Genomic DNA, 15,327 nt, shown 5'->3' with positions numbered 1-15,327 from the left:
TAATGATAAGGCTATTACCTTAGCCTAATTAACCATTTCACATTCAAACCTTTTACTCATGAACTAGATCTCTAGTCTAAACTAGTTCATAACATTTGTGTTCATGCTGCAGTTTTGGTACCAAAATTTTCGAAGGCATGTTTAAACATTAAAAAACATGTAGACTTGTAATTTGGAAAAGATGGCATTCACACTGCAAAGTATGGGAATAGGTTACCATGGAAACTAGATTGTTGCTATTACATAGAATCACAATTGCAATTGCAATGATAAAAAGATAAAGCAGCACGAAAGAGATCAAGAAGAAAAAAAAGAATCGGTATTTGAGGGTGCCTACCATAAGCAAATTTATCAATTATTAGTTGAAAAGAGCAAGGTAATTTATTTTGGTGAGATTCAAACTTTCTTCTATGCAAATGATATTAATTTTCCGATGATAAACTAGGTATCTCAATGTTTGGATAGGCGACAAGGGTTCAAATGACAATAGCCATGAGAAAATGGGCCAATCCAAGAGTCAAAAAGTGAATAGGATGCCCAACCCAAGGGAAAACACCAAAAAGAGTGCCCGTGTGTACAAATGAAAAAGATGAATGAAAGCTCATTCTAGTGGGTGCCAACTTATAATCAAGTTATTTATTTTTACTCTTTGTTCACTACTTTGTGGTTGTATTGCTTGATATTTATGGGGAGAATGGGAGAAGGTGTGAAGAATTGAGCATGACTATGAGAGCATGAGGGAAGAGAGGTGAAGTGCTTCATAAGCCCATTGGTCTCTTTCCTTCTCTGCATCTTTCTCCTAATAGTGATTTAAGACCAGTAGAGCTTGGAATGTTTGGATCAAGTGCTTGGTTATGGATGTGGTCACACAAGGATTGTGAGACCACTATCAGCACTCTACCAAGATGTAATATAGCCAAAATTTATTTCAAGGGAATATAGTTGATTACCATCCAAAAATTGATTAGAAAATGATAATTGATCATTTTTTATTTAAATAAAATTTTAAAAACGAATTATAATTTTTTTCTATTTTTTCTACTAAAGTAAATTAATTTTGATTTTCAAAGTATTATTATGTGAAATTTCATAAACCAAAAATCAAATTTCTAATTTAGTTTGAAAATCAAAGAAATCCTATAAATTTTTTATTAAAAAATCTTTGATTTTTAATGTTATTTTAGGAAATATAATAAATTATATGCATTTTCTATGAATTTTTCTTCTTACTAAGAAGTCTCTAAAATTTTCTTTAAAATATTTTAATTTTTAAATTATACATATATATATATATATATATATATATATATATATATATATATAAAGATGTGTGTGTGTGTGTGTGTGTGTAATAGTAAGTATTATTATTATTAGCTAATTATATGTTAATTCAAATTTTTAACCCTTCTTATCCACAATGGCTACTCTATCAACACATTGACATAAGGAAAGCCTCGCGCAACCATGATGCCCATCTTTTGACCATCAATATAACCAAGCTATAATATTATATTTTTTATTGTTATAAAATACTCAAAATAATGTTTTATGTTCTAAGAAAAATAAAAATAAATTAAATTTTAAACACTTATTGGCAAAAGTAATGTTAAAATTTCAAAAATATCAAATAAATTTAATTAAAAATTAAATTTTATTTACCATACTTGATCAAAACATTCTCTGAAATTGATAAAAATAATCTTATCTAATTTTAAATGTACTTTTATATTTGAAAAATCAAAATATTAAAATAATTATATTTTAAATTTTAATAAAAATATAAGATAATAAAAATATATTATATTAGAAATTAACATTGCATTAATATGATTACAATATTAATTTATAAAAATTTTATTAAGAAAAATCACTTAAAATATTTTAAGCTCACGTCAAAATCTTATTAACTCTTAGTTAAGGGTGAATTCTAATAAAATTTTAAAATTATAAGTCTAGCCTTCCTTGTAAAGTAAAAGTTTAAAAGTTAGTCATCATTTATTTACTTGAATAAATGTAATAATATTCCTAAACAACCAAAAATGTATTTATATTGGCATTTGAATAAAATGTGCTCACGCGCACGAGTCTTAATACATTTTTATAGGGATTTATATCCATACATATTGATAATGATTAGATTGTTTTCACAAACACTAGAATGGTAAATTAAATGTATTTACATGCATAAATGAAAACATAATTTTAGAATATTTTATTTTTATTTTTTAATAAAAAGAAAATAATAAATTTGTATTCACACTTATGGAAAAGTAAATAAGTGAAACACGCAATATGAGCTTGTACTATAAGTTTATGAATAGATCCTATTTTTAGTCTTGTTTTGAAAAGATTGATTGGTTGAGAAATTAACAATTGTTATTGGTTTCTTTTAAATGTGATAAAATCATACTAATTACATGCGTGGCTTGAGCAACTAGATGAGAATGAGTTGAGTTGCCATCCCTGGGGCCACCTTGATTACTTCTCACTCAGAGTTTGCACATGACTTAATGCAGCTAACCACCATGATGTACATTTCAATCCTTCATATAGGAAGGTTCACCCTTATGGCGAGCGAGGACGAGTAGAGCTTTGGTATGAGTTCTAATCTCTATCCTAGTCCTACAATAAGGTTGGAAACTTATACAAGCAGCCCAACGTGATTTAGCATTGGAAGGCTTGGGAGAAAAGGACATGGGTGAAACCCAGCTTATGGGTTGATTCACTCTTGGAGTGATTGTATATATGGACAATAAGAAAAATAAATACACATTTATTTTCTCTCTGAATGGATTGCTTAGTGCATGTAAACTAAGGATGTGACAATGAACCAAATACAAATATTAATCAAGGAAGTTGTTTTTCTATGTTATAAACAATATGTTAGCATGTCTTGTTTAAAATACGAAAGTATGCCTTAGAGGAAAGTAGGTGGATAATTTTTTGATGGAATCACCTAGGTTTTCCTAAACCCAAGAATAAGAATTATTAAATCAAAATATTCCTTTAAGTCAGTACTAGAATCATTAAATACTGTTCTAGGGGGACCGATTTGAGACTATGCCTTATGGGCAAAGGTGTTGATGCCTATATCCCCCTCTTCTCTCTCTCTCATTAAACCAAGTGCGATACTTTCTTACCTTGAACTAGGGTGATTTGTGAAATGTGTTCATCTTAAGTTTGATGTTAGACTATTGTTAACGACCTTAGTTTTGTACTAACAACCTACATGTAGATCCTTTAGGCTAGACACTTCATATGCAAGGTAGGGCTACGAATCGCCTAGTTATCTAAATCCGGATGCTAAATTTTTTGGCATGAATGGTGATGACCAGGATTGATTCCTAGATGACTACAGAGAAGACTATCCATCTTAAAGGATTTTAGGATTGGGGTATGTTTCATGTAGTATCAAAGAGTTAATTATAGATCATGCTTTATTGTTATATTAAGAATTAAGATAATATTTTTCTTAAGCCATTTAATAGCATAGTCACATTCACTATAGCTTGTGCATCCAGCAACTTCCAATTTAGACATGATGTTGTCCTAATTATCCTCAAGCTTGTGCTTGGAGCAAATTGACATGAAATCAAATAGGAAATTACACAATAAACTTTACCTAGTGGATGCTGAAAAAGTCAAGCATATTGAAAATGATATTTTAAAGGTTTAAATCCTTGAGGAACTCAACTTGGTTGAATCTTTTTGGTTTTTTGGAACCAAGGATTTAGGAGCCCATATTCTTTTAAATGAGCAACTGATTAATCAAAATCAGTATGTTTACTCTAAGCTCACAGAAATCATAAGTCCTAGACATATTAGATTACAATCTATAACTCATTTATTCCTAACCTAAAGATATCAAGATGTGTGAATTATCCTCTCTTGGCCAATGATGTATACAAGAGTCCCCTTAAAAAAAATATAGTTAAGCCTAACAAGACTGTTCTCAAGTTTGCCAACTGAATAAAGTCTAAACTAGCCAACATTTTGTACAAAAAAGATTAAATAAGCTTATAGAATTTAAGAGATTTTATGGTTTGCATTCGATAAGGGAATGGACTTAAGTTAATTCATAAACATTTTAGTCATTAAAATTTATTAGGAAGAAGAAAACAATTTAGAACACTATCTTATCCTTATTATTTTATGCAAGAGAGCTTCTATATGATGTTTGCATTGGTCTACCAAGTTGGCTCATAGTGTTGCCTACCTTTGAGAGACCATATCTTTTGTCTGATGGATTGGATTTTTACACCACCATGATACCAATTCTTTCATGCATGATAGTAGACCTACTATATGGGTTAGTACCAAACATCTACCAACTATTGCATGCACATTGTCTATATCGATAACGTAGAGTATGAGTTGTGGAGGATACATTGTTGGGCTGAGAGACTTAGCATAGTCTAAATTTTTACCTTCTACCCTAGTCCCCCAAGACCTGTTGAACTTCATGAGGGTAAGGATATGACTCAAGCCCAATGGGTATATGGTAGAATTATTTGGGTCATTTGACCCAAGCATATTGTATTTACATATAGATCTCTTTCTTCTGGTGACTAGGTGGAGGGATTTCCTAATCTTCCCCCACTGAGTATCTAGCTTTGGACATCCTTAGTGAGCCACCCAAATTTGAGACAATTTCTATTCAACAATACCATGGTTAATTATATATCCTTATATCATATGTCTTTTAGTCAAACAAATCATTGTATATAAGTATTAAAGTTGGATTTCTCTTTGATTCCCTTCACTTGTTAATTCTCTTAAATGAATCCACCTTGTCGCATATAGGTTCAAAGAAAACCTTAACATGAATTTTTGGTATTCTACACAATGTATCAATCTTCCATTCACTCATTGGATTATGTTTGGTGGGAAGATTTCATCAAAATCTTGAAAAAGTTATCTCCCTAGATACTATAAAAAAAGGCAATAAACCCAACATGGTGACGATTGCTTCATCTTTGTTGCAAGATTATCCTATCGTAATACTAACCTCAAAATAATTTGATGGATGGAAGAGCTCAAAAGTGTCAAGATATTTGTGTTTGAAGGGCCATGTATGAAAACTATCATAACAATGGATAATAAAATATCCACCAAGACCTTTATATATATGATCAAGTTACTAATGTTTTATCCCGAGACATGACGGTTCACCTATGAAGACTTAAATGAAATAACCTCATGGTCAAACTATTCTTGAACAACCAAACCAATATCACCTCCTTTTAGTCTATGAAAAACCACTTGTGCATGAAGAGATATCAATGTCCAAATTTCATGACTAAAGCCTTTTTTCAAATGTATCAAAGCTCCCTTTCATAAGTTGCATATTGTACATATTAAAACAATAAAACTCTAGCTTTGGATATTGTAATTATATCTTATTATGTATAACATTATCTAAGGATATTCCATATCTTTCAGAGATAACCCCCCCCTCCCCCCAACAACTAGTTTCTTTCTATCAATCAACAAGAAAAGAAATTTCTATTAAAACAAATTAAGCCACCAAAAATTTAGTGGTAAAGGCTTAAAGGTAGAAACAAATGCTGAAACTTGAATCGAACAAATGGAAGATTTTTTTTTGTAGTTGAAACAAGTTTAGCCCATCAAGTTATGGCCACCAGATTACACCTCTCTAGTGAAGCTGATTATGGTGGAAATAATGGTGTCAAGACAAAGCTATATCTAAGTCACCTCAAACTTGGGAACAAATCAAGAAAATTGTCCAATGAAGATACCTATCTCCGGCTTATCAGATCCACAAGATAGATGTGTTTTTCATCCCAAGGCAACAAAGCCTAACAATAGAAGGGTATTACTCCCGTTTCGTCTCCCTTCTAAAATGCACCCCAAGATAACTATGTCACAATAAGTAGCATGTTTTTGGTCAAGGTCTAAAGCCACCCTTCAATGGGTAAATTAAAGCCATTAAACCTTCCAACATCTAGAAGACACATTGCTAAGAGGTCAGCCCTTTTGATGGAATCTCTTTCAAGGAGAAAGTTTTTCCATACCTCCCTCTATACAAACCATGGATCTTCCTATCCAAAGAGGGACTAAGTTAATCATCAATCGGGAAATTAGAATTAGGAATGCCTCAATCTTGTCAACCTCCATCCTGCAAATCCCAACCTTCTTGGAGCTCAACCATGATGCTTTAAATATAACCAATTAGACCATTTTAGGTCTCAATGTCATGTTCATAAAATAATGCTAACACTCCCCGCAATCTATCAACAAAGGGTAACTTCAACAATTGAGGGCAAGAATGGGGAGTGGGACAAGAAGAAATGGGATAAGAAGAGGAAGAGGATCCTACCCTCTTGAACGAAATGACAAGAGGAACTATTCACATGGCCATTAATAATCAAGAGGAAAAATGCTAGCTCATTGTCCTGCAAGTGCTTGCAGAGTGTTAGCTATATATAGTCTGTCTATATATAGCGCCCTAGGTCCCCTCTATATATTTCTATCATGTGTGCTCAGTTGACACACTTCTGGGGTTCCACTTCTGGTGTCTAATATCTCTCTTCTTTCCTCTCTTCCTTTCGTCTCTCATTTTCCTCGTAGTTTCTAACATAGTATGAGAGCATAGAAAAGAGAACGACGATGGCTTCCAATTTCTGTATGATTGCATCCTTCTCCCTCAATTGAGCCTCAAGAGAGGCCACCAGGCCTCTCCCCTCCTCCCTGGCCCTCCCATCCTACGCCTAAAGCTTTCTATTGCATCTCCATCTCCATAGCCTGTCTACAAGATGAGGGCCTCTAGTTTGGTTCGGCCTGCCGCGCGCGCGCTTCGTTGTCTCGCGCCACCGCAGGAGCCCCTCCCCTCCGTGAGAGCAGCCACAGCCTTGCAGGGGCAGAGACGATGGCCGGCCCCCTGCGCATGGCAGAGCACGAGATTCTACCGCAGGGAGCCTATCTCGCAGGCTCAGGTCATGGCGGAGATGGAGGAAGAGGCCAAGAACATCGACATGGCGCCTCACAAGCTTCTCTAGAAGGGCAAGGAATGCACGATGGAAGCCGTCATCAAGGATGTCATCCCCGTGGGGTACTTTGTGACGCTGCCTAACAGTAGAGAAGGATACCTCCATGAGTTTCCGGGGTACTTTGTGACGCTGCCTAACGGTAGAGAAGGATACCTCCCTGCTCAGGAGATCATTCCCAATCCTGAACATAGCAGTTCCCCTTCCACTGTACTTGAAAGAGATGTGAGTGCATGCCTTCAATCTCAGGCCTCTTCAGCTAGCAGTGGATTGTTAGACAAGGGTGCAAATGCATCTACACCACGTCCCCTAGGCTCTTCAGTCAGCAGCTCGTCTTCTCTTGAAGTGCTGGATAAACAGCCAAGTGCCAGCGACTTGCACAAATGCTTTCAGAACGTGTGTCTGAGTGCACAACAGCAGGAAATGTAGAGCCAGAAGAGAAGGGGCTGGTAAGAATCAGGAGATGCTTTTCTTCTTCTTCTTCTTCGATGCTTTTCTTCTTCTTCTTCTTCTTCTTCTTTGTTCAAGATTGAAGGCGTAGCCTACCCCGTAAGGAATCACGTGTGATATTCGAAGAAGATTAGTACAGTCTCATTGTAACAACTGGTTTTTTCGCCTCCTTGAAGCGCGTGTTTTTGATCTCGTAGCAATGGAGATTGACTCATCGGATCATCCTTCTCCATATGCAAATCTTATACGGGGACTCTTTGAGACGGGCGTCCCATGCCATTATCTCGAGTGCAAAGAAATTGGTTTGGTGGATTATGTTAAAGAAAACAGAAAGATGTTGCAGGATGTTGTAGGCGTAGGATCAATGGAAATGCAGGGGGATTGATACAAACGAACGAGAGAGAGAGAGAGAGCGAGAGAGCTTCTTGCAGAGCACGATAGTGCTTTTATTAGTTACTTTATCTCTAAAGCTTAGCTTTATATGGAGCGTTAATTATATCTATCATGCTTTTGTAGCAGTAACATAGGGAAGAAGCAACGTCTATTATTATAACGAATGAAGTTTTTTAAAAGATTTTTCTATCAAATCTGTAGATGCATTACTGCCCATCATGGTGAGCTCAGTAACATCTTTACCAATCTATTGATGCTACAGAAGAAGCAACGTTTTGGCCTTCTATATTGTCAGCTTTCATGACAACAGCAAAATCTTCATTGTTTCATTTATATTCTTTCCAACTGATGAGACTCTATATTCCAGCTGATGACACATTGTTTTGAGCATCTAAATTCCAGCTGATAACACATTACTCAATTGACACACTTCTGGGGTTCCACTTTTGGTGTCTTATATCTCTATTCTCTCCTCTCTTCCTTTTGTCTCTCGTCTTCCTCGCAGTTTCCAACATGGTATCAGAGCATGTCATGCAGAGGAAGGATGTTGTAGATCTCCTCGTCCTCTCTGCTGTAATATCCTCTCTACATCATGGTGGGAGGCACAAAATGATGCAGCCAGGACAGGACGTCAGAAGGGAAAGTAGAGATGCATTGGGGCTAAGAACTGTTGTGTGGCGAGCTCTTGCGCTTCTTGATCTGAGACTGCTTTGCACTATACCTGTGAGGCCGTAATCCTCATTTGGTGGAATTGAAAGCACTGTCGTGGATCAAGAGAGCTTCCTGAAGGGCGCTTTTTAAGCATTTTCTTGCTCGCTTCCGGGTCCGCAGGTGGCTAACCAGGCTTCCAGTTTACCATATGCTGAGCGATACCTTTGGCAACAACAACAACAGCAACAGCAACTTCCACAAATGCATCAGCATCAGCATCAATAGTCTCATAGCCTCAGCATCAGTAGCAGGACAGATGCTACTGGCTTTCCCCAACGGTTGCGATGCTGTTGGCTTTCCCCAGCGGTCGCAGCTTTCGAGGTCCCTGTCGTGCTGTGCCAATCAGATGATCCCCCCGACAGTAGCAGTAGCTCTAGCGCCGGCACATCCAGCAGCATCGAGATGTATTTCTCTAGAGAGAAGATCAACAGGTGCTCTCCATCCCTGCGAGACAGCATCAACGTCCAAGCAGAGACATTCCTCAGACACTCCTATTATCTAGAGCCTTGGAATAAGGCTCCAATTGCTACAACCAACAATTGCAACATCAATGGTTCTTTGCCACCGTTTTTTTTTTCTTCGTAGATCACATGCTGCGTATGACAGATTTGTGATTGCAACAAGCTGTTTGTTTTTGGCTGCAAAGTTGGAGGAGACTTCCCGACCTCTTGATACTGTAGTGCTTGTATCTTATGAAATGTGCCATAGACAAGATTTGGCAAAGTTCCATTATAGGATGCCAAAGGATTGGTTTGAACAATTTAAAGCTCAAATTTTGGAAGATGAGCAGTTACTTTTGACAGCACTTCTATGCTTCACAGTTCATGTGTTTGTGGCAGAAGTTCTGTGTGTAGCAGCAGCTCTCTGTGCAGTGCACATCTGCAGCAGGGCGACTACAGATCTCTACCTAGCAGTTTGCTTTTCAGATCACAAGCAAGCACAGTTTCCAGGAAGCGGTAGCTTCGCCCTCTAGGAGATTTGTGGATTGGGAGGAGCAGTTTATCTCCCATGACTGTGGGAGCAAAGTTGTCAATTATTGGCTCAAGGACAGGAATGGTGCATCATGCCTTGCTGTTGTTGGTACTGAGCATAGTCTCAGACACATGGTTTATGTAGTAACCGATGAGTTATTATTACTAGCAGGGCTGGACAACTGTAGCACTCCCTCCATCACTGGTCACCAAAGTAGCCTGTGAGGTTCTTCCATTTTATTTCAGCTCTGAGGAAAGCTTCCACGTTGTTGTCAACTTTCGACTTGCTGGATTTCCTATATGGCATTGCCACTCACGGCTCCCAAACTCAAAAGCTTGTGGAGAAGCCAACCCACTTTCCATCTGCAGTTGATCTTCACAATTGTGGTATCAAATTCCAACCTGTAGCACCAGGTTACATGAACTCAGTCAGTTTCGATGCTAAGAAGGCCATTCTGTATTTGCCCAAAATAAAAGTGGGAGATGATACATAGAGATTATTTAGAAACCTGGTGGCTTACGAGAGCCACTTAGCAGATAAGCTTTATCTCTCTCTCTCTCTCTCTCTCTCTCTCTCTACATTTCAACATCAACATTACTTTTGGATGTTGATATTGCCATGCTTCATGATGATCGTCCTTGTTCGTTATTCTAGCTGATGTCAAATTGTTTTATTTATATTCTGTTCATGGGGTCCCACATGTGTTATGTTGTCTATAGAGCGGCGTCGCGAACCGTCTCTATAGACCTTGTGTTGTTTTAATGTCACTGTAACGTTTTTCTTTAAGTTTTGATGTGATAGATATACTGCTTACATCCCAAGTTCAGTTGAATAAATTTCTTGGAGATTTTATCTTTTGCAGTGATGTTGCTTATCCTTATTTTACATGTATATTTAGGAGTGATAAAGCTCTTTTGATGCGTCTGAATAGGCTGTTGTAATTCAGGAGTGATGTAGCTCCCGAGTGATGTAGCTCCTTCTCCGTTGAGTTGTAATTCACGAGTGATGTAGCTCCTTTGATGCCTATGAAGGAGTGATACAGCTCCTTCTCCGTTGATGTTGTAATTCACGAGTGATGTAGCTCCTTTGATGCCTATGAATAGGCTCTTGTAAGTTCAACTTTGTAATTTTATATTTTGAATATTAATATAACGGTAGGCCTATATAGAGCTGTGGGTTTTTCCCTTGAGTTCCCAAGGGTTTTTTCATCCATAGTAAGGGATCTTTATTTGAGTGAGGGTGTTAGCTATATATAGTCTGTCTATATATAGCACCCCAGGTCCCCTCTATATATTCCTATCATGTGTGCTCAGTTGACACACTTCTGGGGTTCCACTTCCGGTGTCTCATATCTCTCTTCTCTCCTCTCTTCCTTTCGTCTCTCGTCTTCCTCGCAGTTTCGTTTCGAGCATCTAAATTCCAGCTGATGACACATTATTTCGTTTATATTCTTTCCAGTTGATGAGCGTCTATATTCTAGCTGATGACAAATTGTTTTATTTATATTCTGTTCATGTGGTCCCACATGTGTTATGTTGTCTATAGAGCGGTGTCGCGAACCGTCTCTATAGACCTTGTGTTGTTCTAATGTCACTGGAACGTTTTTCTTTAAGTTTTGATGTGACAGATATACTGCTTACATCCCAAGTTCAGTTGAAGGAATTTCTTGGAGATTTTATCTTTTGCAGTGATGTCGCTTATCCTTATTTTACATGTTGTATATTTAAGAGTGATAAAGTTCTTTTGATGCCTCTGAATAGGCTGTTGTAATTCAGGAGTGATGTAGCTCCTTCTCCGTTGATGTTGTAATTCACGAGTGATGTAGCTCCTTTGATGCCTATGAATCGGCTCTTGTAAGCTCAACTTTGTAATTTTATATTTTGAATATTAATATAACGGTAGGCCTATATAGAGCTATGGGTTTTTTCCTTGAGCCCCCAAGGGTTTTTTCATCCATAGTAAGGGACCTTTATTTGAGTGGGGGTGTTAGCTATATATAGTCTGTCTATATATAGCGCCCCAGGTCCCTTCTATATATTCCTATCATGTGTGCTCAGTTGACACACTTTTGGGGTTCCACTTCTGGTGTCTAATATCTCTCTTCTCTCCTCTCTTCCTTTCGTCTCTCATCTTCCTCGCAGTTTCTAACACAGAGCACCAAGGTAAAACTTTCCAAATCCTTATTGATTGTGATGCTACTCAATCATTTATCTCTCGTAAGTGTATTAAAAACCGACAATCGAATCTTGAACCTACTAGAAAACACATAGTTGAACTAGCAAACTCAAAAGATGTATATTCAAATTAAATCATTAGAAACATTGATTTATACATAGGAAATCAATACACTAAGGAAAATTTTAAAGTATTATCCTTAGGAACCTACGATTGTCTTCTAGGCATGGATTGGCTAGGGCCTAACTAAGTTAGTATCCTTTATGTACAAAGGTTTGTATGTCTTGTGTGCAATCAATGGTGCACTTGTGTGTCTTACCCTATGTCAGCATATAGTGTGAGAAGGAAGGCGAGGGAGCCTTATAGTACCATATATAAGAACAAATCATGCATTAGGAAAAAATGAACTCACAAATGGGTCCTTAAAAATAATATAGTTTAAGATGTGGGCCTTTTGGATTGTCCAATAGGAAGGCTAGATGTTGACATCCATGGAGGGTGAATCTTCTCTCTCCAAATCTTGGGTTTTCTATTAAAAAAAGGGGTAGTGGGGGATTTAAAAAAAGGGAGAATGAATAGTACACAAAATTTGAGTTTCTCTCACCTCATTTTTTTCCCCTTTTTGGGAGAATTTTTAATTTTTGTTTTTTTTCCTCTCACGAAATCGATTTGACCCAAAAGTTGAGCAACAGATCTATTTCCCTCTCTTCTCTATACTCATGAATTTTCGTCTCCATTGAATCTCCCTATACTGAGAGTAATTAGGGTTTTGAGCATTCTACTTACCTCTGTACTTTCTTCTCCATGCAGCTCTAGATTTTGGACAAAACATAAGTGCCCATCTCTCTTTGCATTTGATGTCATTTCTTACTGTTATTGTTGTTTTATTGCAGAGGTTGTTTAGGGCAGGAGATAGAGGTGCTCATCTCTCTCTCTCTTTCTCTCTCTCTCTCCTTTCTTTCCCCCCTCTCTCTATGTGTTGTTTCTCTTTTATATTGTGTTTTCAATAAAATTTGATGTTGGTTCTAATTGTTGTTTTCTTGCAGAGTTTATTTGGAGAAAGAGACAAAGGTATTAATCTCTCTCTGTTTGGTTTTTTTTTTACTGATATCTTTTCAATACAACATAATGCTAGTTGTAACTCTTATCGTTGTTTTATTGCAGAGATCATTTTGGGTGGCATTGCATAAGTGCTCATCTCTCTCTACCTCTCTCTTTCTCTCTTTGTGTTTTCTCTTTTCTACTGTTTTTTCAATATACCTTCATGTAAATACTGACTATTGTTATTGTCTTTTGCAGAGATCAAATTGGGCAAGATTGGATAGGTGCTCATTTCTTTCTCTCTCCCGTATACTCACACACACTCTCTTTCTTCCTCTCTGTGTTATCCCTTTTCTACTATCTTTACAATAGGGTTTAATGCTAGTTCTAACGTAAGGATCAATTGTTGTTGTTGCACTTAACACAAGGTAGAGCAGAGATTCTGTAGCTCAATTTACAGGTAAATCTGTCGTATTTTGTGGTAACAAAATTTATTCATTTAATTATTGACTTTTATGTTTGGTGGGATTCATGTTTTCTTATGTCCATCATTTGCAATGGTTTTTGATTAGCAATGATTCAATCTTATCTTGAGCAGATCAACTTATAGGTAAATTGGCCATGTTTTGTATTACTTCTATTCATGCAGTTATCTAGATATTTTTTCCTAAAAGAGATTCATGCAATTATTTTTGTTAAAAGGGATTCATGCAAGTGTTTTTTTGTACATGCAGGTATTGTACAAGGTTTAGGTAAAGCATATAATTATCGATCGACTATTTTGATGTGGTGAGTGATTCCTTTGTGTTGGATGATATGGATCTGCTAGAAGTCAATGGTTCAAAAATCCTCTACTTTATTAGTCCTATGTGTCCATTTGGATCTCCATGCCAATTGGTAATGATCCATGAAACTCTTGTATCATATCATCCATATAACACACAATGTGTTGAGTCTTAGAATATCTCAGGTGTCAATCCAATGTGCCTATTAAGATTTGCATGCCATGTGGCTGCTATCCTTGTAACAACTACTCTATAATACCCACATTTCATAAAATGTATTGAGTCAAATCAGACTCCTCTTCATTATAATAAAATTTATTTTGACAAAATTCCCTAAGTATTCTTATGCTATTCTTTTCATTATATTTCATGTAAATGGTATGATTAAAGTGATGCCTTGAAATTGAATCTATACTTTGTGTCGATGTATATATCCACATGCATTTCGATATCGATGTTTATGTCTGTTTACAAAAGTTTAAACATCTCTTAATGTCATGTTGATTTGTATGGCATATTGGTGATTACTAGACAGACTTAAAATGCTTATTATTTAGGGATTAATACATAATTCTTTACATCTAATGCATAGGTTATAATGCCTGAGAGAAGAACAAGCATTCTCTCGATAGAAGTACATAACAGAAAAGATGAAGAAGGGAATTGGATCATTGATATGTATCATTGCTTGTCTTGGGTACATATACGTCTAAGTATGAAGGGAACTTTCAGGATGAAAGGATCTGCAATTGCAGATAATCAAAGCACTACTGGAAGGGTAAAATTTTAGCTCTCAAACAAAGGAATGTTGATTCTCACCTTGTAACAGAGGCATTTGTACAACATCTATTCATGCAAAAACAAATACATATTGCGCTCACTGTGCCCTTTCAATGAAACATTGCATACTAAGTATTTGCAACTCATTGAGAATGAGAAATTTCATGATACCTATGCAACAACTTGTCTCATATTTACAGAAGTATACCCTTCGGATTGCTGTGAGTGGAAAAATGTTGAGAATTTCACTGGTTCTTTTAAGTGTTACCACCTCAAAATTGGTAGATTTCTCTTTGAGGGACGTACAACTAAGCAGCTCACAGAGGACCTTGTTTTTTTCTATGACTCCAAGTACATATTGCCCAAGGGGAGTCAAGAATATGGAACCCTTGAGTCTATACATATATTGAATCTCAATAGCGTAGAATGGCCATTGTGTAGTAGCAACATTTTACACACGTGTAGCACAAAAATTTCAGCAAACATATTGAATTCTATGAAGCCAAGCACCAGCTCAAAGAATGTACATCTAAGGTGGTTCATACCGATTGCAATTTTTACACACATGTTCAAGGAATGTAAGGGTTTGAGACGTACCAAAAGCACATACATCATAAAAAGTGCATTAGAGGATTATGTAACAAGGATTCTAGGCAAAACTTGGAAATAAAAAATAACTCACAGTCTTGACACAATGGAGTGTCAAGTCACAACAAGGGACATGGCTTTTAGGTAAAAGTTTTCTCTCTTAGTTGAATATGATCTTACTTTGGGATGAATCGGCTAACTTTCCTTTCCAATTATAGGTACTTTGTCACATGACAGACTTTATGTCTAGTGTTCAAGTATCGTAGATGGAGGATGCTCAAGGGTAAATGGTTGTGACTTGATCAAGACATGCGTGAAAGTGCAGCCGTGGATGTTACTATCATTTGTGAGGGCCGCAAGCCCCAAGTGTTGCAAATGGAGGATGATTGGCCCTTGAGTATAATGTGCCACAAAATTACAATGTT

Source organism: Lygodium microphyllum, chromosome 19, assembly GCF_053477565.2.
Source record: "Lygodium microphyllum isolate KBCC chromosome 19, Lygodium_microphyllum_v1.1.10, whole genome shotgun sequence".
NCBI lineage: Eukaryota > Viridiplantae > Streptophyta > Polypodiopsida > Schizaeales > Lygodiaceae > Lygodium > Lygodium microphyllum.
The sequence above is the reverse complement of the archived record's forward strand: the minus strand, read 5'-3'. Positions refer to the sequence as shown.